General features: G+C 39.5%; 1 pseudogene across 1 annotated transcript; it reads left to right on the forward strand.

Moving 5' to 3' along the window:
• The first annotated feature begins 8,907 nt into the window (after positions 1 to 8,907).
• Positions 8,908 to 10,744, forward strand: LOC308617056 (afadin- and alpha-actinin-binding protein-like; annotated as a pseudogene). Its single transcript has one exon. The product of its transcript is annotated as an afadin- and alpha-actinin-binding protein-like (transcript).
• Positions 10,745 to 17,381: the final 6,637 nt, after the last annotated feature.

Raw genomic sequence — 17,381 nt, forward strand, 5'->3', positions numbered from 1 at the left:
GGAGAAAAACCATATGGTCATCTCAATAGATGCAGAGAAAGCTTTTGACAAAATTCAACACCCATTTATGATAAAAAACCAGCAGAAAGTAGGCATAGAGGGAACTTTCCTCAACATAATAAAGGCCATATCTGACAAACCCACAGCCAACATCGTCCTCAATGGTGAAAAACTGAAACCATTTCCACTAAGATCAGGAACAAGACAAGGTTGTCCACTCTCACCAGTCTTATTCAACATAGTTTTGGAAGTGTTAGCCACAGCAATCAGAGAAGAAAAGGAAATAAAAGGAATCCAAATCGGAAAAGAAGAAGTAAAGCTGTCACTGTTTGCAGATGACATGATACTATACATAGAGAATCCTAAAGATGCTACCAGAAAACTACTAGAGCTAATCAATGAATTTGGTAAAGTAGCAGGGTACAAAATTAATGCACAGAAATCTCTGGCATGCCTATACACTAATGATGAAAAATCTGAAGGTGAAATCAAGAAAACACTCCCATTTACCATTGCAACAAAAAGAATAAAATATCTAGGAATAAACCTAGATATTTTAGAGAGAAGACCTGTATGCAGAAAATTATAAGACACTGATGAAAGAAATTAAAGATGATACAAATAGATGGAGAGATATACCATGTTCTTGGATTGAAAGAATCAACATTGTGAAAATGACTTTACTACCCAAAGCAATCTACAGATTCAATGCAATCCCTATCAAACTACCACTGGCATTTTTCACAGAACTAGAACAAAACATTTCACAATTTGTATGGAAACAGAAAAGACCCCGAATAGCCAAAGCAATCTTGAGAACGAAAAACAGAGCTGGAGGAATCAGGCTCCATGACTGAGACTATACTACAAAGCTACAATAATCAAGACAGTATGGTACTAGCACAAAAACAGAAATAGAGATCAAAGGAACAGGATAGATAGCCCAGAGATAAACCGACGCACATATGGTCACCTTATCTTTGATAAAGGAGGCAGGAATGTACAGTGGAGAAAGGACAGCCTCTTCAATAAGTGGTGATGGGAAAACTGGACAGGTACATGTAAAAGTATGAGACTAGATCATTCCCTAACACCATACACAAAAATAAGCTCAATATGGATTAAAGACCTAAATGTGGGCTTCCCTGGTGGCGAGTCCGCCTGCTGATGCAGGGGATATGGGTTCGTGCCCCGGTCTGGGAAGATCCCACATGTCGCGGAGCAGCTGGGCCCATGAGCCATGGCCGCTGAGCCTGCATGTATCCGGAGCCTGTGCTCTGCAATGGGAAAGGCCACAACAGTGAGCAGCCCACGTAATGCAAAAAAAAAAAAAAAGAGAGAGAGAGAAGACCTAAATGTAAGGCCAGAAACTATCAAACCCTTAGAGGAAAACATAGGCAGAACACTCTGACATAAATCACAGCAAGATCCTTTTTGACCCACCTCCTAGAGAAATGGAAATAAAAACAAAAATAAACAAATGGGACCTAATGAAACTTCAAAGCTTTTGCACAGCAAAGGAAACCATAAACTAGACCAAAAGACAACCCTCAGAATGGGAGAAAATATTTGCAAATGAAGAAACTAACAAAGGATTAATCTCCAAAATTTGCAAGCAGCTCTTGCAGTTCAATAACAAAAAAACAAACAACCCAATCCAAAAATGGGCAGAAGACCTAAATAGACATTTCTCCAAAGAAGATATACAGACTGCCAACAAACACATGAAAGAATGCTCAACATCATTAATCATTAGAGAAATGCAAATCAAAACTACAATGAGATATCATCTCACACCAGTCAGAATGGCCACCATCAAAAAATCTAGAAACAATAAATGCTGGAGAGGGTGTGGGGAAAAGGAACACTCTTGCACTGCTGGTGGGAATGTGAATTGGTACAGCCACTATGGAGAACAGTATGGAGGTTCCTTAAAAAACTACAAATAGAACTACCATATGACCCAGCAATCCCACTACTGGGCATATACCCTGAGAAAACCATAATTCAAAAAGAGACATGTGTCAAAATGTTCATTGCAGCTCTATTTACAATAGCCAGGAGATGGAAACAACCTAAGTGTCCATCATCAGATGAATGGATAAAGATGTGGCACATATACACAATGGAATATTACTCAGCCATAAAAAGAAATGAAATTGAGCTATTCGTAATGAGGTGGATAGACCTAGAGTCTGTCATACAGAGTTAAGTAAGTCAGAAAGAGAAAGACAAATACCGTATGCTAACACATATATATGGAATTTAAGAAAAAAAATGTCATGAAGAACCTAGGGGTAAGACAGGAATAAAGACACAGACCTACTAGAGAATGGACTTGAGGATATGGAGAGGGCGAAGGGTAAGCTGTGACAAAGTGAGAGAGTGGCATGGACATATATTCACTACGAAACGTAAAATAGATAGCTAGTGGGAAGCAGCCGCATAGCACAGGGAGATCAGCTCGGTGCCTTGTGACCACCTAGAGGGGTGGGATAGGGAGGGTGGGAGGGAGGGAGACACAAGAGGGAAGAGATATGGGAACATATGTATATGTATAACTGATTCACTTTGTTATAAAGCAGAAACTAACACACCATTGTAAAGCAATTATACTCCAATAAAGATGTAAAAAAAAACAATAAGGTAATAATAGAAAATAACTGGTTTCCATATAATGGGAGCCTATGAAGTTATTAAAAATAATGGAGCAGATATATATGCACAGCTATGAAATGACTTATAAGACATATTATCCAGTGGAAAAGAACAAGGACCATAACAGTACATATGGCATGCTTTTAACTGTTACTTTTTAAAAAGAGTATGTGTATATATATATGCTCAATCTATACACAGGCTATCTCTGAGAGGATATGTAAATAATTGGTAGTTTGCAAGTAGCTGTTGTTCCCAAAATATTAATATGTTTATGTAGCATTTTTACATGTTTGATTCTTAGCTCTTATTAGATTTCAAGATCCCTCAGGACAGGGATCATGCTCTGTTCCTGTTTATATTCCTATGTGTACAGGAAATTACACTTAGTAGATACTCAATAAAAGGCTGTGGATTAACATGCTCAGAGTTACATATGGTAAAGCTAAGTAAAGATGGGGCATAGAGACAAAGATTCATCAAAATGAAGATGAAAGTAATGTGAGGGCTTATTTGAGGAGATATTCAAATACAATACAATGAACTTTTCATATTCTTCTTATCTCATATAAATAAGTGTGACTAAAACTTGGCAAAGGCCTGTGCATTCTACTGGCTATTGTGATAAGTGTAACAAAAAAGATAACTTTCCATTTCATCCCCAGAAAGTGTATAATTCATCATGTTTATCTTGCAACCCAGTCTTGCACAGACACCTGCAGTTATATTTACTGTCATAAAATTAATAGCCCGTGTGGTTCCCAGAACTTGGAAAGGGAACTTCCCACCATGTAGTGTGTAGTGTAACTACATAGTGTGTAGTTAGAAACAGCTGGTCCCATGGCCAGGGAATATGCTGACTTCTGCCAAAGCATTTTCCATGGGTCACTGCCATTCTTGGAGGACAAGACCAGCCCACCAGCTCTTCATGATATGATACAAACCCACAAGCAGGTGGTTGCCGCTTTACTTCATTTCCTGCTTCAAAACATTTCCTGAAGGGCTTCCCTGGTGGCGCAGTGGTTGAGAGTCCGCCTGCCAATGCAGGGGACACAGGTTCGTGCCCCGGTCCGGGAGGATCCCACATGCCGCGGAGCAGCTGAACCCGTGAGCCATGGCCGCTGAGCCTGCGCTCCGCAACGGGAGAGGGCACAACGGTGAGAGGCCTGCGTATCACAAAAAAAAAAAAAAAAAAAAAAATTTCCCGAAGACATAGCAGTGAGCACGTGGTACGTGAAATATAAAATTTCCAGATCGAGAACAAGTACATCTAAGACTATGTGACTTGGTACAACTTCAGAGAAGATGTAGTCCTTGCCTAAATGAAGTGTTGGAAAGTCTGCCAATCTGAAAAATCACAATGCTTGATGTTACCACAAGAGAGAGGCAACATGGTAAACCACTTTCCCCATCAACATCAGAAATCAGCTAATTTCATCTGCAAATTATATCATTAAGGAGAGAACATTAAGGAAAGGAAAGGGTTAGCTAACACTAAATTTTCTCAAGGACCTACTATAGCCATGAATGTTTATGGGGGTTATCTATGTTTTCTTCACACAAATATCCCTATTTTACTGCTGAGGAAACTAAAGCTCAGAGAAGTTAGTTAACTTGCCCTAGATCAAACAGCCATTGAAATGTCAGAATCTACATTTAAGATCTAACCTAAAGCAACAATTAGTTCTCCCAGTTCTGACAGCCAATGAAAAGCAGAGGTGAACAGCAGGGGCTCTGGGGCCAGATCATCTGGGCATGAATCCCGACTCCATCACTTGCCAGCTGTGAGACTTAAACAACATGCTTATCATTTTTCATCACTGTCTCCCTTACCTCCATTTGTAAAATGAGCACAAGAATAGTAACTACCCAAGAGGGTTATTTTGAGGATAATTACAAATAAAGCACTTAGAAATGTACTTAGTAAGCAATACTATTATTATGTTGGCTGCTGACTCTGGAGAGAATCAGGACAAACATACTTTGATGAGAAGTAGAAAGGAGTATGATAAAGCTGTAAATCAGACGAAGGTAGATCAAGGCAAGAGAAATAATGCAGAGGTCTCAGTTTCGACCTGCGATGGTATTTGAGGATGGGAGCGGGAAACAGCTCACCAAGAGAGAACATGGACGAATGTCAATGGATAGAACATTAACAAAGACAAACTTAGAAATCAGAGTTGTTCTGTGGATAGGAATACCCTGCAGTTTGTTTTTCACTAGCTTTGCTGTTGTTATTGTTCCCTATTCTTTAAACAGAAAAGACATCACTTTGTTGAACCATCTTAAAAAGCAACTGTGTAAAAAGTAAAGTCTATACAATCTGAACTCCTATGAGAGGTTTAGTCTACTTTCCTCAGCTCAGACAAAGGCTTCTGGAAACAAAGCACCAACTTTGATTCCTAAATGAGCATCAGTCCCTGTGGTTCAGTTACTCAAAGCTTCCAGCAGCACAGAACCTAATAGTTCATGCTCCACAGCTGGGTTCTGAGCCTGGGGCTTCCAGTGACTTTTCAGAGAGCTTCATGATTGGTTTGCTTCCATGGGATTTGGATCAAGATGAAAAATGAGCCCAAGGTTATTTGGAAACAGTTCATATTTAAGAGACCTTCAAACACTTTCACAAATAAAAGCGGTCTATGAATATTGTATAATAACCCTCTAATAACTTCCCACTTGCTAATGTTTATCACGGGAGGAAAATTAGCAACGGGTACACCCATACTTCAAAAGTTAGGAAATGGGAGATAAAATCCAAGTAGTTTGGAAGAGTTGAAATCACTTTACTCAGAAGGGAATAGCAGTTCATAAGGGAAGGAAATTGCTTTGAATTTCCTAGCACTGTGATAATAAAAGTATTCTAACTAGATACCTATTTTTGACAGAGTATCCCCAGGCTCCAGCACCTAACCCACCAATCCCTGTCCCCACCAACTCATTATGGGCCATCCATGGAGCCTGTATTGTTCTGGAGTCACAGGGATGGGGTTATGCAGATTGAAGATCATCTGTCTATCTTTAATGCATAAAGTAGAAACCAAACGCAATAATCTCATGGACACTTAACAAATCAATGTCTTTCCAGTCACCATCCATCACCATCCTTTTGTGGCACTGGTGCTAACCCTCACCCTTCATTCTGGAGTGGAGCTGCCCTTTAGGACCTGTTCCACATTAGTGAGTCAAATCGGCCATTTTTTCATTGCAGACCCCCTGGCTTAAAAATCAGCGTTTACAAAGAAGCTTGTGATGCCGTAAAGAGCCAGGACAGAAATGTAATAAACAATGTTTTGAATTACATTTTGGACATTTAAAAATGCTCTGGGCTCAATTTCATAAGGCATTTGCATTTGTAATGAGAAAAAAAAAAAAAAAAACATCTCTGAGCGTCCAGTCTCAGGTTAACAGCCTCTTTTATGCTGTAAATTTTTTGTAGGAGCAATTACAAATTGTACACAGATTCATTATTTATCGAGTACTTTATCAGGACATTTCCCCATACATCTAATTTATCCTGTCTGAAATGTAACTTGACATAAGGGATTTTCTTAATTGCTTTTGAAGCCCTTCCAAGATAATCAACTGCTTTTGGGAGGATGATGAAAGACAGTAGACAATATTGCCAGTCTGTCTACAGATCACACGCTGAAGTTTATGGGTAAGAGACAGCAAAAAAAGGCAACATTTGCCTCTTAAACTATCTAGTATCTCTATTTTAATTTGGTTTCCATTTAAATGGCAGTGTCTTGCTATACGAATAGCAAGAAGAAAATCTCCCATTTTAATCTGCCCCATTGCAATGGCTGTCACTTTGTGTGGGGTGGGGAGGGGTAGATGCAGTCATTATTTACAAATGGACAAAAGTACAGTCTTTGTTATTCTGAAGAATCCTAAACAAAGATTAAATAAAGCTTAAAGCAAAAATAAAATAACCAAATTTGGGGAGGAGAAGAAATGCTGTCAAAAGCTGGTTGTGTTTCTCCAACCCACCATTTAACAATTTAAGCAAATGATGGAACACTTTTTTAGAACCTTTTTACCTTGAGTTTTCAAGCTGCCACTTCTAAATAATTCCATTTTTTAGTTACAGAACTGTTATCTAATGTACATGGTAGGCAGGATTATGGTTGCCCACAGATGTCCATACCTTGACACCCAGAACCTTACATGGCAAAATAGACTTTGTAGATATGATTAAGACTATTGAACTTAAGATGGGGAGATTATCCTGGATCATTGGGAGACACCCAATCTACTCAGGTGCGTCCTTAAAATTGGAGACCGTTTCCCGACTGTGGTCAGAGAGCGATGAGACGGAAGAATTGGAGAGATTCAACGTGAGGGCTCGACCCACTGCTGCTGGCTTTGAAAATGGAAGGAGGGGGCCACAAGCCAAGGAATGTGGTGGCCTCTAGAAGTTGGGAACAGCCTTCAGTTTATAACTAGCAACAAAATGGGGACTTCATTCCCTCAGATGCAAGAAACTGAATTCTATCAACAATCCTAATGAGCAGGAAATTATTCTTCTCTAAAGCAATACTATGCTCTGCAAAGGAATGTGGCCTGGAGACACTTTGATTTTAGCCCATTGAGGCCTGTGTCAAACTTCCGACCTACAGGACTGTGAGATAATACATTTGAGTTGTTTAAGCCACTATGTTGGTGGTTATTTGTTAAAGGTGCCCAGAAACCCAATATGCTGTCTAAAGGATAATATCCTATTTTGGTACCCAGATAATCTTCCTAATGGCCAAATACAAGAGATTTAATATGACTTGTATTATCATTTAGCATTTAGTTAGTACCGCCCTGTGCAATGGAAATTCAAATACTGCTTGCTAAAATCAAATTAAATTATATCTCACAAATGGAAAATATAAAGACTCTAGTGTCCTTTTAGGAAGCTGACATTATTAACTTAAGAACACTGACTGGGACATTGGGTAAAGGAAGAAAATTATTAGCTTTGTTTTAGATCAACAATGTTAATATGCCATGCTGACCCTTAATCATCTCCTAAGAATGGCTCTTGGCAGGAATTGGAAAATTGATTGTTCTCAATTTTAAAGCTTAGCCTTGGCAGTCTATAATAACAAGTCCACAGGAGTTCAAGGAATATATAGATCTCTTCAACTAAAAGATACTCCAAAATGATAGGAATCATAACTAATAACAGAATCACTTTTTCCAGGTAATGCAGGCAATATTAATAGCCAAAAATAAAATGGTTAGTTTAGTGCTTCACTTGTATTAAACCATGGATGACCTTATCCTAGATATCATGTTCCAGTTGTAGTTAATTAACTTTCCCAAAGACACAATAGCAAAGAATATCAATTCAAGTGAGGCAGGAGATCACAAAAACTGCTATGGAAGGCATCAAACTAAAGAAAACTGGGAGCATTCAGCTCATAAAGCAGGTCAGGAGGAGATCCGTGATCTAGCTTTATAAATCAATAAAAGTATGGTGTCCCATTTTAAGATGGTGGATGGAATACATGTATCAAATTTTGTTTCCTCCCAAAACTCCAGTGAAAAATACTTTAAAAAAAAAAAAGACATAAAATAACAAGGACAGGAAGAACAGGAAAGGAGACAACAGTAACAAACTCTTGGAAGCTGTAAAGCAAAGGGAACTATGGTAAAGGATTTGACCAACCCCCAAAAGCTGAGTTGTAGCCAGTGGTTGTGAGAGCTGAGAACCAAAGTAGTTTACTCTGAAAATCCTTAAAAGATTCAGGACCAGATACCACCAAATCTTGGGTGAAAGGGAAGGAAGAGCGTAAAGAGAAATGAGTGAAATTAGATTCCCAGATCCTCTCCCCAACACCTCCAGATTTCTGAACATCTCTCCTCTGGATAGTCTTTTAACACAGATGATTTCTGGAGTGGAGTACAGGAGGTGAGATGGGCAGGTTGAGGATGGAGGTGCTACACTGAAGACAGGAGGAATAAGTGAATGTATGAAAGCTGAATGCTAACTTCAGGGCTTTGAACTGTGCGGGAACACTAACATAATCTAGCGAGGAGTTCAATATCTTGGGTCGAGGTCTCTACTGGATGAATTGCACACCTTAAGAAAGCCTATTATGTAGGCTGCCTGTGCGGGCCCTCGGGGGCTGTGCGAGCAGGTCTAGGACAGCCAAGCGGTGCATCTCCGCCGCACCCAGGGGCCGTGATGCCTACATAGTAGAGTGACAGCAGCTGGGCTGAATGTTTCACCGCTGAACTGGTTCCTCAGGTATCCTGGCTCTGGCGGTTGCTATGGGAGATTGGATGACTGTTACAGATCGAGGTCTGTCTTCAGAAAGCAAAAATATCTCTCAATATACCTCAGAAACAAAGATGTCTCCATCAAGTTTATACTCACAGCAAGTGCTATGTTCTTCGATACCTTTATCAAAAAATGTGCACGGTTTTTTTAGTGCCTTCTGCACAGAAGAGAATATTGAACAAAGTATTTCATGTCTTGATCAGGAATTGACTACTTTCGGTTTTCCTTCATTATATGAAGAATCCAAAGGTAAAGAGACAAAGAGAGAATTAAATATACTTGCTGTTTTAAATTGTATGAATGAGCTACTTGTACTCAGCGGAAGAAACTTCTAGCCCAGGAAAATGTGGAAACACAGAATCTCAAACTGGGAAGTGATATGGACCATCTGCAGAACTGCTATGCAAAACTTAAGGAACAACTGGAAACCTCCAGGACAGAAATGATTGATCTTCAGGAGAGAGACAGACAGTTACAATGCAAGAATAGGAATTTGCATCAGCTACTGAAAGATGAGGTGCAGAAATTACAAAATATCATTGTAAGTCAAGCTACTCAATATAATCATGATATGAAGAGAAAAGACTGAAGATAATAAACTAAAGGAACGTCTACATCAACTTGTTATGAACAAGAAGGATAAAAAACTAGCTATGGAAGTTTTAAATTACGTGGGGAGAGCTGATGGAAAAAGAGACTCCTGGAGGACGAGTAAAACTGAAGCCAGGAATGAAAATGAAATGTAAAAAATTCTCTTGAATATTGTCAGAAACAAATCCTAATGGAAAATGCTGAACTTAAGAAGGTTTTTCAGCAAATGAAAAAGGAAATAATTTCTCTTCTTTTTCCCCAAAAGCAGAAACCTAGAGAAAGAGCAGATGATAGTACAGGAACTGTTATCCTTGATATTGAAGATGCTGGGAAACTGAAAAGAGAGAGTACGTTTCACCTTTCCTGTGAAACTGTGACAGAGCAGCTTACCAACAGCATCAGAAAACAGTGGAGAATTTTGAAAAGTCACGTAGAAAAACTTGATAACCAAGTTTCAAAGGTACACCTAGAAGGTTTTAATGATGAAGATGTAATCTCATGACAAGACCATGAACAAGAAACTGAAAAAAACTTGAGTTAGAAATTCAACAGTGTAAAGAAATGATTAAAACTCAGCAGCAACTTTTATAGCAGCAGCTCGCTACTGCATGTGATGATGACACCACTTCACTGCTACAAGACTGTTACTTGTTGGAAGAAAAGGAACGCCTCAAAGAAGAATGGTCCCTATTTAAAGAGCAAAAGAAGAATTTCGAGAAAGAAAGACTAAGCTTTACAGAAGCAGCTATTCGCCTAGGATTGGAGAGAAAGGCATTTGAAGAAGAGCGAGCCAGTTGGTTAAACCAACAGTTTTTAAATATGACTACCTATGACCACCAGAGCTCAGAAAATGTGAAACTTTTCAGTGTGTTCTCAGGAAGTTCTGATCGGGACAACCCTACAGTACACTGGAGGCCACGGCAAAAGAAACCTCACGGTGTGCCTACTGGGTCTCCAGTTTGCAAGTCTAAACTTATTAAATCTCTTCCTGCTTCTGCTTCTACTTCCGACTTTTGCCAGACACGTTCCTGTGTATCTGAACATAGTTCAATCAATGTACTAAATATAAGCCCTGAAGAATCTAAGCCAAATCAGGTTGGAAGAGAACATACAGATCAGAAGTGGAGCGTGGTATCAAGGTCTGGATCACAGGAAGGTTGCTATAGTGGATCCTCCTCGACCTACACAAATTCTCACGTAGAGAAGGATGACTTACCTTAGACACGTGAACTGGGATTTTTTTGTTTTTCATTAGCATGTTCATCAAATTTCACATCTGAGTTGAAACAGGGCGTGTTATAAAGTCAATCATCTCGGGCTTCCCTGGTGGCGCAGTGGTTGAGAGTCCGCCTGCCGATGCAGGGGACACGGGTTCGTGCCCCAGTCTGGGAGGATCCCACATGCCACGGAGCGGCTGGGCCCATGAGCCATAGCCACTGAGCCTGTGCGTCCGGAGCCTGTGCTCCGCAACGGGAGAGGCCACAACAGTGAGAGGCCCGCGTACCGCAAAAAACAAACAAACAAACAAATAAATTCAATCATCTCTAATAATTTAAGATGGTCTGTGTTGTTTGGACTTCCCTGTTCCTCCCCCCAAGAGCTAAAATGTTAAATCTATTTAAAAGGGTATAAAAGCTTTGGATATGTATCTTTAGTAACAGAAGCACCTGGTTCTGTGAATAAAGGAATGTATAGACGTCTCGATGGAAACAAAGCACTAGAATGAGTTTCCTCTTATAGGTATTAAAAATAGCGTTTTTAGGAAACTGATTATTGTAAATATTTAATTTTGTCTCATATACAGTTGGCATTGGAAGTTTAGCCTTTCCTTGAAGGTATACTGCAGATTTTTAACAAAGCAAGTTATATATTTATTATGTTTAGTGTGGTTTGAAATATGCTCGTTCATATGTTTTAAATAAAGTGAAATTTATGTTAAAAAAAAGCCTATTATGTAAAAGATAAACTTGGCTCTCTAACAGTGGCCCTCTACATTACTAATCATGGACTCTCTAAACGGTATTAATCTCAGTAGGAAAAGGATGGTATGAGAGAGTCCCTGGAGGCTATGAGTACCGCCTGCGGGTCACCCTTTTGGCCCTTCTATCTCCAGCATCTCAAGGGAGCTTAAAGGCAGTGATGTGCTGATGTACTTAGTGCTCTAATCCCTCTGGCAACACTTCTTTTGTGATAAAACTTTCTCTCTGATTCACTCTCCCTGAAACGGCTTAATAATATAGATCTCAGGCTTCTTCTCCAACCAGTCACCAGAGCACTGGCAGTCAAACCTTTGCCCTCCAAGCAGGGGACTGGAAGACCCTTTTCTGAGGAATCTGACCTGCCCGGAAGGAAAAACCTGAAAATAATGACATTGGGAGCTCCCCCAGCTGCCGGGAAGCACTGACATTGTCCTAGACTAGTTGTTCTCCTTTGGGATGACTTTGCTCCCAGGGAATACCTGGCGATGTCTGGAAACATTTTTGATTGTCAAGACTGGAGGGGTGTGGCTGGTGTCTAGTAAGGAGAGGCCAAGGGTGCTGTTAATCATCCTACAATACACAGGACAATCTTCCTACACACAGATACTCAGCAGTTCCAATTAGCCTTTCAGTGTCTCGTTCTCAATCATGATCAGACAGCCAAGGATTACCAGACAGCTTAGCAAAGCCTCTAACAGAGAAGAAAACAGACTAAGCACAATCAGTCAAATAAAAGCAGTTTGGAGGAAACATACCTTGCAGCCCAAAAAAACTAAAACAAAACTATCATTAATAAAAAAGAGATAACACAGTCCATACATCCATGACACATAACAATGATGCTTTTTTAAAAAGGAAACATTGAGAGAACACAGGTTCTTGGAAACTAAGATGATAACAAAAAGAATAATTTAGTAGAAGTGGGGAAATTTTTTTTTAAAGTTAACGTAATCTCCCAGAATGAGAATACTAAAGACAAAGAATTAAAAAATAGAGATGAAAATCAGAGGATCAGTTATTGGTTTCCTATTGCTGCTGTAGCGTATTACCACAAACTTGGTGGCTTAAACAACACTCATTTATTATCTTTCAGTTTTGGAGGTCAGTAGTCTGAAATGAGTTTTACTAGGCCAAAACCAAGGTGTTGGCAGGGTCATGCTTCTTCCTGAGGTGCTAGAGGCAAATCTGTTTCCATACTGCTTTTTCTGGCTTCTGGAGGCTGCCTACGTTCCTTGGCCTGTGACCTCTTCCTTGCATCACTCCCATCTCTTGCTTCCATTATCACACCTACTACTTAATTTCCTGCTTCCTTCTTAAAAGGACCCTGTGATTACACTGAACCCATCAGGATAATTCAGGATAATCTCCTCATCTCATTATTCTTAATCACATTTGCAAAGTTTCTTTTGCCACATAAAGTAACATTCACAGATTCTGGGGATTAGGACATGGGCAAGTTGGGCAGGGGGCATTTTTTGGCCTACCACAATCGGATTATGAGGCGTGATATCCATAAAGTACAATGAAAAAGAAGATGGAGAGGAGGAGATAGTAATGAAATATTGAAGGCTTTAAGTTTAAAGACTGAATGGGCTAAGGGCTAAGCAAAATGAATGAAAATAGACCTACAACAAGGGGCACCACTGTAAAATTTCAGAATAGCAAAGATAAAAAGAAGATTCAATAAGCTTCTAGCGAGGGGGAAAAGAAACATATGAAGGACAAAAAATCACTGGCTCTGGACTTTCCAATACCAACATTGGAAGCACAAACAATGGAACAATGTCTCCAACATTCTGGGGGGAAATGTTTCCCCTGTTAACATTTTATACCCAGGTGGTCAAGTTTCAACATTTTTATCCCTTATAGACCCTTTCTCAGGAAGCCACTGAAGGATGTGCGACCACAGCTAGAAAGCACAATAAAGTGACAGAAATGAAATGCAGGAAACAGGAGACTCAACACAGGAGAGACAAAGGAAATTCCAGGACAATAGAGAAGGGAGATCAGAAAACACAGGGCAGTAAGTCCAGACGGGAGCAAAGTGACTAAAGAGAGTAAGCTGAGAGCTATCTCCAAGATGGTGTTTGCAATCCTATCATCTTTGTTTTAAACCTGAGACTGTCAGATGAGTCTGTCCCAGTTTGTTCTGTTTCTGCTCTGCCCTTTATGCTGTGAAGCCTGGAATTGGTGGGTATCTTCATCTTAACCCCAAAGAATAAGAGCTACCTACCTCTGGCAGCTAGATGGTAGGCCACAGCAAGCTTAGAAGCAGAAAACACAGAGCAAGCCAGTCCCTGTTACCACATTCTTACTGGCCTTCCAGACCTACACAACAGTCATTGGTCCACTTTTCCCAAGACTCATTTGCGCCATTGCCCACTGTACACTTGCAGGAAAGCTGAAGCCAGAGACATTCAGTAAATCATCTCCTGGGAGCTGTCACTTTGCAGTAGCAATATTATCCTTTTCTTCCCTGGCTGTGTGCTTATTATCCGTTTTTCAGAACTAAATAATATACAGTTGGAGATGCATACATAAATTGTAAATTAAGACAATCAAGACAGTGACTAATTCAAGAGTCACGATACTACCTCACACCCATTAGGATCAGTACTATCAGAAAAACAGAAAATATCAAGTGTTGGCAAGGCTGTGGAGAAACTGGAACCCTTGCCCTGTTGGTGGGAATGTAAAATGGTGCAGCCACTATGGAAAACAATACGGTGACTCCTCAAAAAATTGAAAAATTGAACTACTGTATGATTCAGCAATGCCACTTCTGAGGATGCACCTCAAAGAATTGAAAGCAGGGAGTTCAAGCGCTATTTGACACTCATAATCACTGCAGCATTACTCACAATAGCCAGGAAATGGAAGCAACCCAAGTATCCATGAATGGATGAACAGATAAAATGTGTACATACAAACATGGAATATTATTCAGCCTTAAAAATGAAAGAAACTCTGACACATGTTTCAGCATGGATGAATCTTGAGAATATCACACTAAGTAAAATAAGCCAGTCACAAAAAGACAAATACTGTACGGTTACATTTATATTAGGTACCTAGAATAGTCCAATTCATAGAGAAAGTAGAATGGTGGCTGCCCAGGGCTGGAGGAGGAGGGGATGAGTTGTTGTTTAATGTGTATAGTTTGTTGTGCAAGATGAAAAGTTTCGGAAATTTCTTGATGAATGTACTTAATACTACTGAACTGTACACTTTAGAATGGTTAAGATGGTAACTTTTATGTGTATTTTATCACAATATAAAAAAATTTTTTTAAGTGAAGATAATGGTTACCTCTGGAGGGAGAACCGGCACTGTGTATAATTTTGTAATTTTGTGTGTCAATTTGGCTAGGCCACAGGGTACCCAGATATTTGGGCAAACATTATTCTAGGTGTTTCTGTGAGGCCGTTTGGATGAGATTAACATTTAAATCAGTGGACACTGAGTAAAGCCCTCCATAATGTGGGTGGGCCTTATTTAACCAGTTGAAGGCCCGAATAGAACAAAAAGACCAGCCTCCCCTGAGCAAGAGAGGGACTGCCTTCACACTTCATGTGCAACATCAGCTCTTCCTCATTCTATCACAGATCTCCTACGGACTCAAACTGCAACACCGGTTCTCCTGAGTCTCCGACCTGCAGGCCTACCATGCAGATTTTGAATTTGCCAGCCTTCACCATCACATAAGCCAATTCCTTACAAAAATCTCTCTTTACATATATATACATCATATTGGTTCTGTGTCCCTGGAGAGCCCTAATTAATACAGGCACAATAGGAGAAAGACATACAGAGAGCTTTTAAGATACCTGCAGGGCTTCCCTGGTGGTGCAGTGGTTAAGAGTCCACCTGCCGATGCAGGGGTCACAGGTTCGTGCCCCGGTCTGGGAAGATCCCACATGCCGTGGAGCGGCTGGGCCCGTGAGTCATGGCCGCTGAGCCTGCGCGTCCGGAGGCTGTGCTCCGCAATGGGAGAGGCCGCAACAGTGAGAGGCCCGCGTACCGCAAAAAAAAAAAAAAGATACCTGCAGTGTTCAATTTCTTAACCTGGGTGGTAGTACATAAGTGCTTATCACTATTCTTTAAACTGTGCATACATTTTATGCACCCTCTGCATGTAAGATTTTTTTCACCATTAAAAATACTTTTAAAAAAAAATCTAAGATTGGGATAAAACCCAATCTATTCACCAAAGTTCACATCTAGATTTCTTAACCCTTCAAGATTTTAAATAAATAACCTGGGCCTGATAAACCTCTCTGTAGCTGAAAATGATTAAATTGGCTTGGCAGAGTTAAGTGGATCATGAATGATGGATCTGAAATTAGTCATTAAAAACTTAAGAATGTTTAGAGGTTGACATTATGAAAGATGACTATCCCTCAGGCTGCTGAGAGACATGTTATCAAACCAGAGAGAAACTGGTGCCATCTCATATGGTCTTAGCTCATATAGCACATATTTTTTTCCATCATCCATCCTCGTCCTTTAGTTTCAGTGTGAATTCTAACTACAGAAGAACATTGGTTCTGAATGCAAGAACCCTCATCCCTCTTTCAACTATCCAATGACTTATTATGTACCAAGCACATAAAGTCTGGCATGAGACAGTATAAGGAGAAAAAGAAACTATTCCCCACCCTTCAACATACCCAAGTGTTTGTCCTCTCCTGAATAAGTTTAGCATCTCATATTAAGATGTTTTGAAGCCTCTAAGTCAAGTTTACATTTTAAAGGTAACTTTTTTTTTTTTTTAGGTAAGAAGTGGATTTATTTAGAGAGAAACACATTCCACAGACAGAGTGTAGGCCATCTCAGAAAGCAAGAACGGCCTCAAAGGTAACATTTTTTGAGTTCTATAACAAAGTACAGAAAAATTGGAATTGCCCGGTAACATGTACTATGTTTCTCAAAAATTAGATTGGAGATGGGGACCACGGAAAGCAAACAATCATGAGTGTGAGCTGAGCAATTTTACGGCCATCTTTTGATATAAATCATCTGCAAGTAAATATATGAATTTTAATTTATCCAATTTCCAGATATATAAGTACATGCATATAAATTCACGTATCGTGTCATCTGTGTGGCAAAATATAGAAATTTCAGAAGTTGTTAGGCTAAACAGGTTATAAAAATAATTTACATTATTTTCAATTTTTCAAAATTTTATTTCTAAATATAAAAGTATGTTCATTGTAGCAAAGTACTACTAATGATATGGTTTTCAAAGAGATAGGATTTAATTTAGACTCCAACAGTAATTTATTCCAAAGGTTTTGCAACATTGGCAAGTTGGATGTTTCCTTCCTTCCTTCTGAAAGTAGCTAAAATGATTATTTCGTATTAAAACCCATGCAAAATAAGCAAGTACTTTGAGGTAGGACAGTGTTAGTTTAAGCATGTAACATAAAAACAGTCTGATTAGGATGCATTCTTTTCCTCACACATTCAGGTCCATATCTCAAGGAGTATTCCTATTTTGGTAATGAATTTTTTCTGAATTCATTCCTACTTCACAGACTGATACACATTCAGGACCTGTAGCATATACTTGTCAGCTTACAGGTATAATCTGTGGACATTCAATAGAATAAAAAGTCCCACAAACTTGAAAGTTTTAGACAATGAGCTCACGAAAAGCATGCTCTAAAGATTCCACACAAATAACTGAGTCACTTCACTGTACAGCAAAGACTGGCACAACACTGCAAATCACTATACTTCAATTAAAAAAAAAAAGGCACAAGACTAAAGATTCCATACATTCAAAAGCACATCAGTAAGGGGGCTTCCTTGGTGGCACAGTGGTTAAGAATCTGCCTGCCAATGCAGGAGACACAGGTTCGAGCCCTGCTCCA

This window comes from Mesoplodon bidens (genome assembly GCF_964165515.1).
Source record: "Mesoplodon bidens genome assembly, chromosome: 4".
NCBI classification, from domain to species: domain Eukaryota; kingdom Metazoa; phylum Chordata; class Mammalia; order Artiodactyla; family Ziphiidae; genus Mesoplodon; species Mesoplodon bidens.